Below are 13,511 nucleotides of genomic sequence, written 5' to 3'. Positions count from 1 at the left end.
TTGCGACTGTTTGCATTTCTCTTAATTCTTGCGCAACAGATTTAATTTCTACGCTATTTTTTTGTGAACACGCCTCAATTTCCGTGCGCAACTGTTCCTTAGTGTCATGACACTGCGCGGCAACGGCTCTAATTTGTTCACTAAGCTGTCTGAGATTTTCGCCATTTTGTTTGTTATCTTCCCTAAGTTGTTTGAAATTTTCATCAATTTTATTAAATTTTTTGTCCTGTTCATTAAGTTGTTGTTTGAGATCTTTACTACTGTTGTCTTGATTTTCAAGAATTTGTAGCAACAATGCCTTAAGTGGATCCGACAAAAAATTAGCATTTCTATTCTCTGTGGTGTTTAATGGTGGATCTGGAATTGTTTCGCTTTCTGTAACCATTTGGTTATTTTGAGATTCACAAAAAGGTTTGTCAGTCGAATGTCCACTGTCGGTCATTATTTCGGAATTAAATAGATCCATCGTACTTTGAGTGTCCTGTTCGTTTTCATTAGACAAATTTGTCTGTACATTACTTGAGTTTTCCGAATCGGGTGTGTTAAGCTGGGCAGCGCTCATTACAATAGAGCGTTCTGCGTCATCAAATGTCGTCAAATTAACAGACGAGACAATTGAGTTTGTTTGTTCATTATCAGGGTAAAAGTCATCACTAGTGGTTGGAATGCACTGATTGTTAGTGAGCGCAGGATTGTCACCATTACACTGCGTGTCATATGTCCTATCGGTAAAGTTGTTTGAGTCGGTAATTTCGTTCATAATACCTCGCGATACACTATTCACGGTCTTTCGCGGCATTTTTACAATAGTCAAAATTTTTCACAAAACAAATAAACACAATGCAAAAGCAACACACAAATACAACAAAGCAACAAATTGCCGTTGACCTGTACAAGGGAAGTCACAAGATTAGTAAAAGCGTTGCGCCAAATCCTAATTATATCTAAGCAAACAAGAGCAGATATCTGACTGTTGCTCAAAAGACTCTCAACGAAATACGATCCTGGACTGGGTGTCGCCAAGTGTAACCTCCCCACCGTAATTTTAAAAGAAAGAAAAGACAATACTTAATACAAATGGGAGCCGAGTGTAACCTCCCCACAAAAAATTTTAAAGGAAAGAAATATGACAATATTTAATTATGAATGCTAATGGACATTGCGCTAAGCGTAACCTGCCCACAATGAAATGTACTGACAATGGCAACAAAAATGTGAAATTCGCAATCTGACTCAAATATAAATTCCCCACAAAAAATTAAAGTCTATTCAGTGATAAGAAAATTCAATTAAACCGAAATATCGGTCTTTGGCCCTGTGTAAAACAATCAGAATTAAAGTCTTACCTCAGAATAACTGGATGTCAAATTTCTGCTCTTATTTCTGCGCACGGCTTGGAGGAACTGCATTGCAAATAATAATATTCCTTTTTTTCTGTGAATTTACTAAAATTTTTCTTCAAAAGAAGTGGAATGAAATGGGAAGTGCAACGAAATCTTTAGTTCAATAAAAAATAAAATTTTTTGAAAAATGCTTTTGAAATCAAAATTATTATTGGGGGACTTGTTGGAGATTGATTACAATAAATAAGTTTTACATTGTCTAATGATTATATTAATTAACAGTATACCTCATTCAGCATCTTGACCAGTGTTGCCGACCGCCTACATCACACAACCGCACTGGGCTGCTACTACTGACCGACCGCTCTGCATGACGACTACTAGCGTACTGCACTGCACGACTACTACTGACCGACCGCTCGCAACTAAACCGAGCTACCGACTGCCACGACTACAGACAGAGTACTGCCCTCAACTAGACAGAGCTACAGACTCGCAACGACTGACTGACAGACTGAGAACCGCTCGCAACACTCGCGCGGTCAAGCGCATACTCTCTGGTCACAGATGCTACAATGCCTCGCCATCGCTGCTATGTTACATACGTGTTTCAAAGTCTATCAAAAACGTTGGGAATGATGCGTCAAATTTTCTCAGAGTCGCTAACTAATTGCTCTCATTTCAAGTTCTGGGTTGAATATAGTCTGAGTAATTTGAGCTCTGTGCCGCGCGGCATTAATCGAGTGGTCTGAGGCGCTGTAGTCATGGGATGTGCGGCTGGTCTAGGCGGAGGTTCGAGTCCTCCCTCGGGCATGAGTGTGTGTGTTCGTCCTTAGGATGATTTAGGTTAAGTAGTGTGTAAGCGTAGGGACTGATGACCTTAGCAGTTAAGCCCCATAAGATTTTACACACATTTGAACATTCATAATTCGAGCACTACGAGTTACGCTGCCTCAAGATCTACACTGATGAACCAAAACATTGAGACCACCTGAATAATAGTTTGTTGGTCCTTCTTTGGAAAGAATTACATCACTGATTCTTCGTATCAGGGACCCGAAAGTTTTTGGTACGTTTGTGCAGGTGTGTGGTATTGTATGTCTACGTACAGGTCATGTCAATCGCGGAAATAACGGGCCGCTGATTTGCGTAAGCGGTGATGGCGCCTGATAGCTACCTAGAAGGGTTCTGTAGGATTTATGTCAGGTACGTCTGGTCGGCGAGACATTAACATGAATTCACTGTAATGCTCCTCAAACCAGTATAGCACGGTAATGGCTCCTAGACACGAGAGATTACATAGCCGTCGGGGAAGTCATCAAGAATGAACGGATGCAGGTGGTTCACAGCTGTCAGCGTGTCTTCTATTACTACCACATGTCCCACGCGACTACAGGAAAATATTTCCTATGGCATAATACTGCTCTCACCATCCTGCGTCTATGGAATGCAGCATGTTTCAAGCCGCTGTACACCTTCATGACAGCGTTTTTGGAGACGATCAGCGACCAATTGTAGGAAACATGTGATTCACCCGAGGAGCCGACACGTTTCCACTGATCGACGATTAAATCCCGATCGGCCTGTGCCTACTACAATCTTAATTTACTATGTCGTTGCGTCAACATGTGAACTCACAGGGGTGGTTGGATGCGGAGTTGAATTTTCAACAATGTACGATGAATGGTGTGATCCAAAACCGTTACGCGTGTAGAAGCATTTCACTCTTTCGGCAGAGGTTCTACAGATCACTTTCTATCCTACTTTACAAAGCAGACGAGCCTCCGTATCCAAATTCTGTGTAGAGTCGTTGACGTCGAACCATTTTGCGCCTAGTGGTAATTTCACTGTCTTTCTCCCTCTTTCCGTAGACGCTCACGGCAGTGGCACCTGAACATTGGATGAGCCTCTGCGTTTTCCAGATACTCGTTCGCAGGCTCTGCGGAATAAGAATCCGCCCTTTGTCAAAGTCGCTTATCTCAATGGATTTCACCATTTGTAGCCCATATCTTCGCTAGGGTGATCCCCCATCCGTGTCTGCATCGTTTACATACTTCTCCTATCGCGTCGCGTGCTCGTATCGTCATCAGGTGGCAACGAGCGTCTCGGTGGGCAGTGGTCAAAATGTTTTGGCTTATCAATGTGTATACATATTGTAAATTTAACAGTGGCCTTATTCTGTTACACCCTTAAATTAAGATAACATTTCTTAGCGGCTGGATTTTGAAAGCATTTTAATTATTTAAATTCATCAATAAGTTAATGAAATATTGAAAATAAAACATTTATTGCTCCTGGAAACCATTAGATAGGCAAACTGTCACTTGGTCTCTGCACCGTGTACCATGCACCAAGATAGCTATTTATTAATATCTACAGGGTGGAAAAAATTGTGTCACGAAATATTAACTCTCGATAGCTTATGCCTATAGGAACACAAATTACTGATGTGTAGGTCGACACCGCACCATTTTTAAACTACGGAAACGTTGCGCTGCGTGCTCCGACTGGCATTGGGATTGCCCCGTTTCCGTTCATCGGTTGCGTTTCCGTTCATCGGTTGACGGGCAGCGCTATGGTTGTCGGATCACACATACAAACGTCACTCGCCCCGTCACTGCCCCAACGTGATATGCAAACGTGTGGAATAGGTCTTGCTGTTTGTCTCCACCTCACGTCAGAGGCATCCACACGTAGGTTTCGCTTCGGAGCACACACACGTCACCTGCAATTTAGTCATACAGTTAGCATGGTGGCACAGTATTCGATTGAATAAAAACGAGATATCGTTTTTGTTTATAGTCTAGCCGACGGTAATGCGCACCAAGCTTGAGTTTTGTATGAGGAACGGTGCCCAGAAAGACCTCACCCACACCCGCAAACGTTTACAGAAATTCACCTGCGACTTGGTGAAACAGGCTCGTTAGCAGGATATCAAGGTGATGTAGGAAGTTCCTACAACAAGTACTCGAGCGGTTGGACACGACATGGGGGTCACTGGTTAGTCTGGGAAGTTTTGAAGGATGACGGCTTCCATCCATTTAGTTTCCACGCTGTCCAAGATTAAAATCCTGTGGCGGATTAGGAACGCAGGCTAGGATTTTGCCGGTGGTTTCTGCGTCGTGTTGCGCAAGATTTCGCCTTACCCGCCATTACGCTGTTTATCGACGAGTGCACCTTCCAAGGGCGACCTATACAATAGCCGAAATGGTCGTTACAGGGCAGGGGAAATCCTCACGTGACGGAGTCCACGGACACCAGGAACGATTTTCTCCCAACATTTTTCAGGCATTACGGGTGAGCTTCATTTTTTGCAAGAAACTGTACCCTGTCTGTTGGAAGATTTTCCCCTGGACATACGTCTAGGTTGCAGCATCATGGGACGCCTGCACATAACAGTCGCGCTGTGAGCTGATATTTAAATGAACTCATCGACGGCCGGGTAACTGCCAGAAGTCGTCGCAGGACATGGCCCCCGCGATCACCAGACCTCACGTCAGCGGACTTTTTCCTGTGGGAATTCTTCAAGGATCTAGTTCACCCACCCGACGCGAACCACTAAGAAACGAAGAGGAATTAATGGACCGCGTTGAACATGCCGCTAATCAAATGAGGGCCATTCCAGGAATCTTTGAAAGAGTTCGGCAAAACACCGTTCGACGTTACAAAGCTTGTGTCGCGTCACAGGGTCGCCAGTTCGAGCACCTGCTTTAAGTAAACAACCTAGACACTAAGAAGACCCTTTTCACGGCCGACACAATTTTTTAAAGACTTTCTGCACGCGAACTAACAGCTTTTGATGGGTTTGTTCCCAGTGCGTCTTACCATGAAACTACAATGGGTGTGTCGGGACCCCAGAGGATTCGCATCCCAGAGTGGAAGGCAGGCGCGCTACCAGCGATCGTGTGGGCCGCCTTGTATACATCGCGATCTCCGATAGGTAAAACATTCGGGTCATGCGTTGCCCAGAGTATCCAGCAACAGGGCAATCCCAGCACCAATCGGAGCGCATGGCTCCAAGTTTCCGTAGTTGAAAAATTGTGCGTTGTCGACCTACATATCAGTAATTCTGGTACCTACTGGCATCAGCTCTTTTTTTGTCATCAGTCTTCTGACTGGTTTGATGCGGCCTTCCAGAATTCCTCTCCTGTGCTAACCTCTTCATCTCAGAGTAGTCCTTGCTGCCTACGTCCTCAATAAGTTGCTGGATGTATTCCAGTCTCTGTCTTCCTCTACTGTCTTAGCTCTCTGCAGCTCTCTCTAGTGCCATGGAAGTCATGCCCTCATATCTTAACGGATTTCCTATCATCCTGTCCCTTCTCCTTATCAGTGATTTCCACATATTCCTTTCTTCTCCGATTTTGCGTAGAACCTCCTCGTTCCTTACCTTATCCGTTCTCGCTTCCCACGCCCGGGTTCCCGGGATTGATTCCCGGCGGGGTCGGGGATTTTCTCTGCCTCGTGTTGACTGGGTGTTGTGTGATGTCCTTAGGTTAGTTAGGTTTAAGTAGTTCTAAGTTCTAGAGGACTGATGACCATATATGTTAAGTCCCATAGTCCCCAGAGCCATTTTCTGAACCTTACCTTATCAGTCCACCTAATTTTCAACATTCGTCTGTAGCACCACATCTCAAATGCTTCTATTCTCTTCTGTTCCGCTTTTCTCACAGTCCATGTTTCACTACATACAATGCTGTACTCCAGATATATTTTCTCAGAAATTTTTTCTTCAAATTGAGGCCGATATTTGATATTAGTAGACTTCTCTTGGCCACGAACGCCTTTTTGACCTAGCTAGTCTGCTTTTGATGTCCTCCTTGCTCCGTCCGTTATTGTTTATTTTACTGTCTAGGTAGCAGACCTCCTTATCTTAATCTACTTTGTGACCATCAATCCTAAGTTTAAGATTCTCGTTGTTCTCACTTCTACTACTTGTCATTGCCTTCGTCTTTCTTCGATTTACTCTCTATCCATACTGTATACTCATTAGTCTCTTTATTCCGTTCAACAGATCATGTAATACTCCTTCACTTTCACTCAGGATAACAATGTCATTAGCGAACCGTATTATTGGTATTCCTTCACCTCGAATTTTAATTCCACTCCTGAAACTTTATTTTATTTCCATCATTGCTTCCTCGATATGCATACTGAATAATAGGGGCGAAAGGTTACATCCTTATTTTGCATCCTTTTTTATACGAGCACTTCGTTCATGGTCGTCCACACTTATTATTCCCTCTACGCTGTTGTACGTATTGTATATGACCCGTCTCTCCCTATAGCTTACCCCCACTTTTTCCAGAATTTCGAACATCTTGCACCATTTTACAGTATCGAACGCTTTTTCCAAGTTGACAAATCCTATGAACGTGTCTTGATTTTTCTTTATTCTTGCTCCCGTTATTGACCGCAACGATAGAATAGTCTGTCTCGCGCTTTTGCTTATCTCCTTAGCCAAACTGATCGTCATCTAGTGCATCCTTAGGCTTCTTTACCGTTCTTCTGTATATTATTCTTGTAAGCAACTTGGACGGATGAGCTGTTAAGCTGATTGTGCAATAATTCTCGCATTTGTCAACTCTTGCAGTCCTCTGAATTGTGTAGATGATGCTTTTCGAAAATCAAATGCTATGTTGCCATACTCATACATTCTACACACCAACATGAGTAGTCGTTTCGTTGCCACTTCCTCCAGTGATTTTAGAAATTCTGATGGAATGTAATCTATCCCTTCTACTTTATTTCGCCTTAAGTCCTCCACAGCTCTTTTAAATTCTGATGTTAATACTGGATCCTCGGTGTCATCTAAATCGACTCCTGTTTCTTCTTGTCTCACATCAGCAAATCTCCACCGTCATACAGATTTTCAATGTATTATTTCCACCTATCCACTCTCTCCTCTGCATTTAACAGTGGAATTCCCGTTTCACTCTTAATGTCACTACCCTTGCTTTTAATGTCACCGAATGTTGTTTTGACTTTCCTCTATGCTGAGTCTGTTAGCAACCCTGCTCTTCCTATTTATTTCATTACTCAACGACTTGTATTTCGCTGTTCCTGAGTCCCCTGGAACATTTTTGTACTTCCTCCTTTCATCAATCACACGAAGTTTTCATCTGTTACCCACTGTTTCTTTGCAGTTACATTTTTTGTACCTATGCGTTTTCCCAACTCCTGTGATGACCCTTTTCAAAGATGTACAGTCCTCTTCAACTGTACTGCCTACTGATCTATTCCTTATTGCTGTATCTATAGCCTTAGAGAACTTCAATAGAATCTCATCATTCCTTAGTACTTCTGTATCCCAGTTTTCTGCGTATTTATTTTTCCTGACTTATCTATTAAACTTCAACCTACCCTTCATCAATGCGATATTGTGATCTGAGTATATATCTGCTCCTGTGTATGCCTTCCAATCCAGTATCTGATTTCGGAATCTCTGTCTGACCATGATGTAATCCAACTGAAATCTTCCCGTATCACCTGGCCTTTTCCAAGTATACCTTCTCCTCTTAGGATTCTTGAGCTGAGTATCGGCTATTAGTAGTTGAAACGTGTTACAGAACTCAATTAGTCTTTCTCCTCTCTCATTTCTAGTCACAAGCCCATATTCTACCTTAACCTTTTCTATTACTCTTTCCCCTACAAATGCATTCCAGTACCCCATGAGAACTAGATTTTCATCCCTTTTAAATACGGTATTACCCTTTCAATGTCCTCATACACTTTCTCTGTCTCTTCATCTTCAGCTTGCGACGTAGGCATGTATACCTGAACTCCCGTTGTCAGTGTTGGTTTGCTGTCGATTCTGATAAGAACAACACTGTCACTGAACTGTTCACTGAAATACACTCTCTGCCCTACCTTTCCATTCATAACGAATGCTACTCCCGTTATGCCATTTTCTGTTGCTGTTGATATTACTCTGCACTCATCTGATCAGAAATCCTTTCCACTTCACTGACCCCTACTATATCTAGATTGAGCCTTTGCATTTCCCTTTTCAGATTTTCTAGTTGCCCTACCACGTTCAAGCTTCTGACATTCCACGCCCCGACTCATAGAACGTTATCCTTTCGTTGATTATTCAATCTTTTTCTCATGGTAACTTCCCCCTTGGCAGTCCCCTCTCGGAGATCCGATTGAGGGTCTACTCTGGAATCTTTTGCCAATGGAGAGATCATCATGACACGTCTTGAATTACAAGCCATATGTCCTGTGAATACACGTTACGTGTCTTTAATGCAGTAGTTTCCATTACCCTCTGCCTCCTCACACCGTTCATCGCTGATTCTTCGCCTTTAGGGGCAGTTTCCGACCCCTAGGACAAGAGAGTACCCAGAACCTCTGTCTGCTCCTCCGCACTCTTTGACAAGACTGTTGGCAGAATGAGAATGACTTCTTAAGCCGGAAGTCTTCGCCCGCATTCCGCCAATGCTGATTATTAATAAAAGTTTCAGCAACAGCGGCTTTTTTTCTTTAAGGAACGACGGTAGGGCAGGGGTGGACATGCGAGGCTTGACCATGCTCAAGCAACGTGTTCTAGAATCGAAGGATCAGGGACAGGATGTAGCGGGATTGTCTATGTTGTTTTATTTACTTATTTGTTCAATTTTTATAATTGTTAAATTTTTTGTTGTAATTTTTTATTGTATTTATTTTTGTTTCATTAAAAAGAGGTCCTACAACTGCCGTAGCCAAGCGTCCGATTTGTCTTCTCGTCTGTTGGAAGGGGTTCCCGCCTGTTCCGTACGTAGATGATCAATATTCTCGAGGATTGTTAATCATTGTCAGCTTTTAATACCCGGAACGTCCCAGTGAGCAAGAGGATCCGCAAATAATGAACATAAATATTCGGGTGGCGGCTGAAAGCTGCATGTAGCGTCATCAGTAGGGACCAAAAGTTGGTGTGTCTTTGTGAGCATCGCTAAATATATGGTAAAGGGCCATGCCTTTTAGCCAGTTAACGGCGTTCGTCCTGGTCGATGGAAAGTATACGCCGTCGGGGAGCAACATATCATCATGGAGACAGTCCACCACGAGAGCTGAGTGGTCAGCGTGACAGACTGTCCATCCTAAGGGTCCGGGTTCGATTCCCGGTTGGGTCGGAGATTTTCTACGCTCAGGGACTGGGTGTTGTGTTGTCCTAATCATCATCATTTCATCCCCATCGACGCGCAGGTCGCCGAAGTGGCGTCAAATCGAAAGACCTGCACCAGGCGAAAGGTCTACCCGACGGGAGGCCCTAGCCACACGACATTTCCATCAGGGAGACAGACCCCGGCAATCGCCGCAAGAGTAATGCCAGCATGCGTTGCGTCAGTAGCCAGCCAGCACTCGCTGGACGCGGCACAAGTCAGGTGGTGTGCATCCGAATCTACGACTGAGCATGTCGGACACAAGGGGTCGTCTGTCAGATGAATGGAATGTAGCCTCTGTCGAGTAACGAACTTCCCATTCACAACCACGGACCACAATGAACACACCGTCGTAGGTAGAAAAGGCATGTGTACCGCTCGCCACACCGTGTTCCAGGCAACTTCAGGATGTCTGTGTGATACCGTATTGTTAGGTTGCTGCTGTTGATAGGGGTGATAGCAGTCTTTCGTGCTGGGCATCTGTGTCGTCGAAAGGTCTGACCGTAAGTAGATGAGGTCAATCAAGAACCCTCTGATGAGGGCGAGTGCCGGTGAAATGCGTCCTACAGAAACCGAGGGATGCAGCGAATGTGGTGGCACTTCACCTACCTGGGTGTCCGTCTGAGTGGCGGTGGCAGAGGTCCACGTGCGACGCGTAATATTAACCGTAGACCACGGGTGCGTCAGCTATCCAGAGCTGACACAATTCTCTTCGCCTGTAGATGCAGCTCCTCTTCTTATGTAAATCGCCAACATGTTACGTCGTATTAAGGACTTACGGCAACCGAGCATATGAGTCACACGTGTGTGACTAATAAAAAATCCAAATTTTGTTTTCGCGAAATATTTTTTTTATTAACAGCATAAAACGCCTGTAGGAATTACCGTAATTTCAAATTAAAATGGCACTCTAACGCAGTCTATAGCCACAACCAAAAGAGTAAGACAAGGGTGCAAAATTTCACCCACACGTACTGATTTAGAGGGTTCAGTTCGGATATGAATGAAGCTTTGTAACCGGGGAATTAACAGTTAGGGCAATTCGCATAGTGATTGTCATTCACATGCAGAAGATTCCATACTGTCGGACGATAATGAAACTGATCTACAAAGAGGAATACATTTGCTAGGTAAGGTATCGGAATAGTATCGTTTGACAATTTCATTAAACAAGACAAAATCATTAGCTTCCAAAGGAAATTATCCTGTATGGACAAAAACTGTGATCAACAATAGCACAACAGAACAGGTAAAACATTTTAGCTTTTTAGGTTGTGACGCACCATTTGGGAACGTATGTGGAACAATAAACGGAACTGTAAAAAAGGAAAGAAGACAAGAAGGAACGAAGACAATGGCAGTTGCATTGTTTGTTTACGTAAGTGAATTATTGATTAAATGCGAACGTCAAGGTAGTTGTGTACAAGAAATAGAGACGAAAATTCTAAGAGCCATTAAGGGATGAAAAACCGGTAGATTTCAAAATTCGGACATTAGGGAGGAACTGAATATGTTTAATACACACAATAGAATGCAAGGCAATAGGAGAAACTGGAATGAAGATTTTAAGAGAATGTGTGAAGGAACAATACCTCTCCAGATAAGAAGATTTATACCAGTTTAGAAAACATGTAGGTAGCCCGACGAAGCAATTGGTTATGCAACTGGGAAAAATAAAAATAAGGGCTCGTGCTTGAAGTGAAAATTGATGATGATGATGATCTGTGTATGCTTCTCATGGACAGAACAATGTTTTGCTGTGCAACTTCCCAGACTACAAATCTTGGTCATTAAAATACAGTCAGAAATTTTATCTAACAAATGAAAATAGATTTGATTTTTTGTTGAGATAGAATGGTAATTATTGGTGATATGTGTGCATTTGAGCTAATGGTGCAAATGATACACTTGAGTACCCAATTTAGTTCAAATCGTGCTTGTTGTGCCTCTAAACGCTATAGGACTTAACACCTGAGGTCATAAGTCCCCAGGAGTTAGAACGACTTAAAGCTAACTAATCTAAGGACATCATACACATCCATGCCCGAAGCAGGATTCGAACCTGCGACTGTAGCAGTAGACCGGTTCCAGACTAAAGCGTCTAGAACCGCTCGGCCACAATGGCCGGCTTTGAAATTGCAGTAGTGTATTTCTACAGACGTTTTATGCTGGTAATAAAAAAATATTTCGCAAAAACAAAATTGGGATTTTTTATTAGTCACACACTTGTGATCATATGCTCGGCTGCAGTAAGTTCCTAATATGACGTGCTTGTTTTAACTTTTATGTGTACACGTGTCAAATATGTAGTTGTGATGTGATAGTGATATTTCGTGGAACGTGCCTCTTGTCTTCTTCCCAGACGATCGTGTCTGCTCTGGTGGCACAATCTGTTCCCTCCAACGGCTGTGTGTGGTGGCGAGAGGGCACAGTATTTTATGTCTGTGACCACAAAGGGACAACAATTATTGACGTGCAACCGGTAATGATAAACGACAGGTCACTAAGTCAATAAAAACTTCTAGATGACAAGAAATGAGATTAAACCCTTTCGATCAATAGGAACGTGGATTCAAAGTCGAAATTTAATAACCACAGTAGGATGGTTTCACAGCGTTCGTAGCGCTCGAGTCGCACGAGGCAATGGTCTGTGATGAACGATGGCTGCACCTGGTGACGGCCGAGCAGGTCGAGGACGTAAAACAGGTGGCGTCCAGTGGGGTCGTAGTCGGCGTGTGAGCGGCGGCTGTGGAGCGTAAGGCGCTAGACTCATGAGAATGCAGTCGGTGGATGGCGGCGACCGCGTGGGCGACGACGAGGCGACCCGGAAGTGTGGGCCGGTAGACGTGTTGAGTAGACGACCGGCGGAAGGGTCACTCCAGGCAGCACTTGACCAACGTAGGAATTAGGTGCGTGACTGTGGTGTCGCCTAGAGCAATACTGGCACCGCGGTTTGGTGTGGTGCTTTTCGTGGGTCGGCCAGAAAAGATCCTGATGTTCACCGGCCTCGTACGTGGAGTCTCGAATTTGTTTGACGGCGATCGAGTTGTGACAAAACAGCCACTGGCAACTGTATGTTGTGCAGCACAGTCAAATTGTCCAAGGGTATCGTACCTGCTACTGCAGGCAGTGCCACACCAAATCCTGCAGGAGCAGTTGTTGGCAGTTGTTGGCGGCCAAAAATCCGGAAACCAGAACCGGCTCCACCGCGAGCCAGTGGCTGACATTTTTCGGTGCGTAGCTGGAGTGCTTGCATTGGCGCGATGGTCAATGTTGTTTGGAACTGTTGGGATGGCTTAGGACGTGACACGTGAGGAGTTAGCGGTGATGGGTAGAAGTGGACGCCTCGTTTGAATCTGCCAGCTGAAACCGCTGTGTGCAGCAGCAGACCTATCGAGGTGCTGCATCTCCACCTCGTGCACATATTTGCATTGGCGTTACTGGCCGAGTGAAAGGGCGCCGTCAGCCGGAGAAAGATCCACAGGTGAGGTAGAGTGGGCTGGAATTCCTTTCAAGCCACTAAAGGAAGATGGCCATGGTGAAGCAGAGCGCGGTGCATCTGAGAGCAGCGCGGGTGCAGCTTCAGTAGACTGCGACGGTCAGTGCAGGCATGCCATTTGAAATAAGGGTATCTTTCAACTGTAGTAGCAAATAGTGTTTTCCTTCCCACGACCAGAAGACAACGACAACTCACGCACCGAAAGGAATGACAATGGATAGTTTTAGTTATGGCGATACAGTGCAGAGTATACAGTGATGTATGTTTTTGTTGTGCCACAATTGCAGTTGTTGGGCATCAGAAGTCCTCAGAGAATCGACTGACAGAAATAGAGCATGTTTGTGTGTGATGTGAATTCGCCTTGATACTTTTCGTTGTCTTGAAGGTGCAAGGTGTCGCTCTGGTGAACTTCACTGCGCCACAATTGTACTCCATTTGTATCGACAGAGTGTGACACTGTCTAAGCGTACCATTATTATTTTGAATTTGAAAACACAGTAAGACCATTGTAAGAGCGTAGTAAATTTG

This window comes from Schistocerca americana, chromosome 3 (genome assembly GCF_021461395.2).
Source record: "Schistocerca americana isolate TAMUIC-IGC-003095 chromosome 3, iqSchAmer2.1, whole genome shotgun sequence".
Classification (NCBI taxonomy): Eukaryota; Metazoa; Arthropoda; class Insecta; order Orthoptera; family Acrididae; genus Schistocerca; species Schistocerca americana.
Note: the sequence above shows the minus strand (reverse complement) of the source record.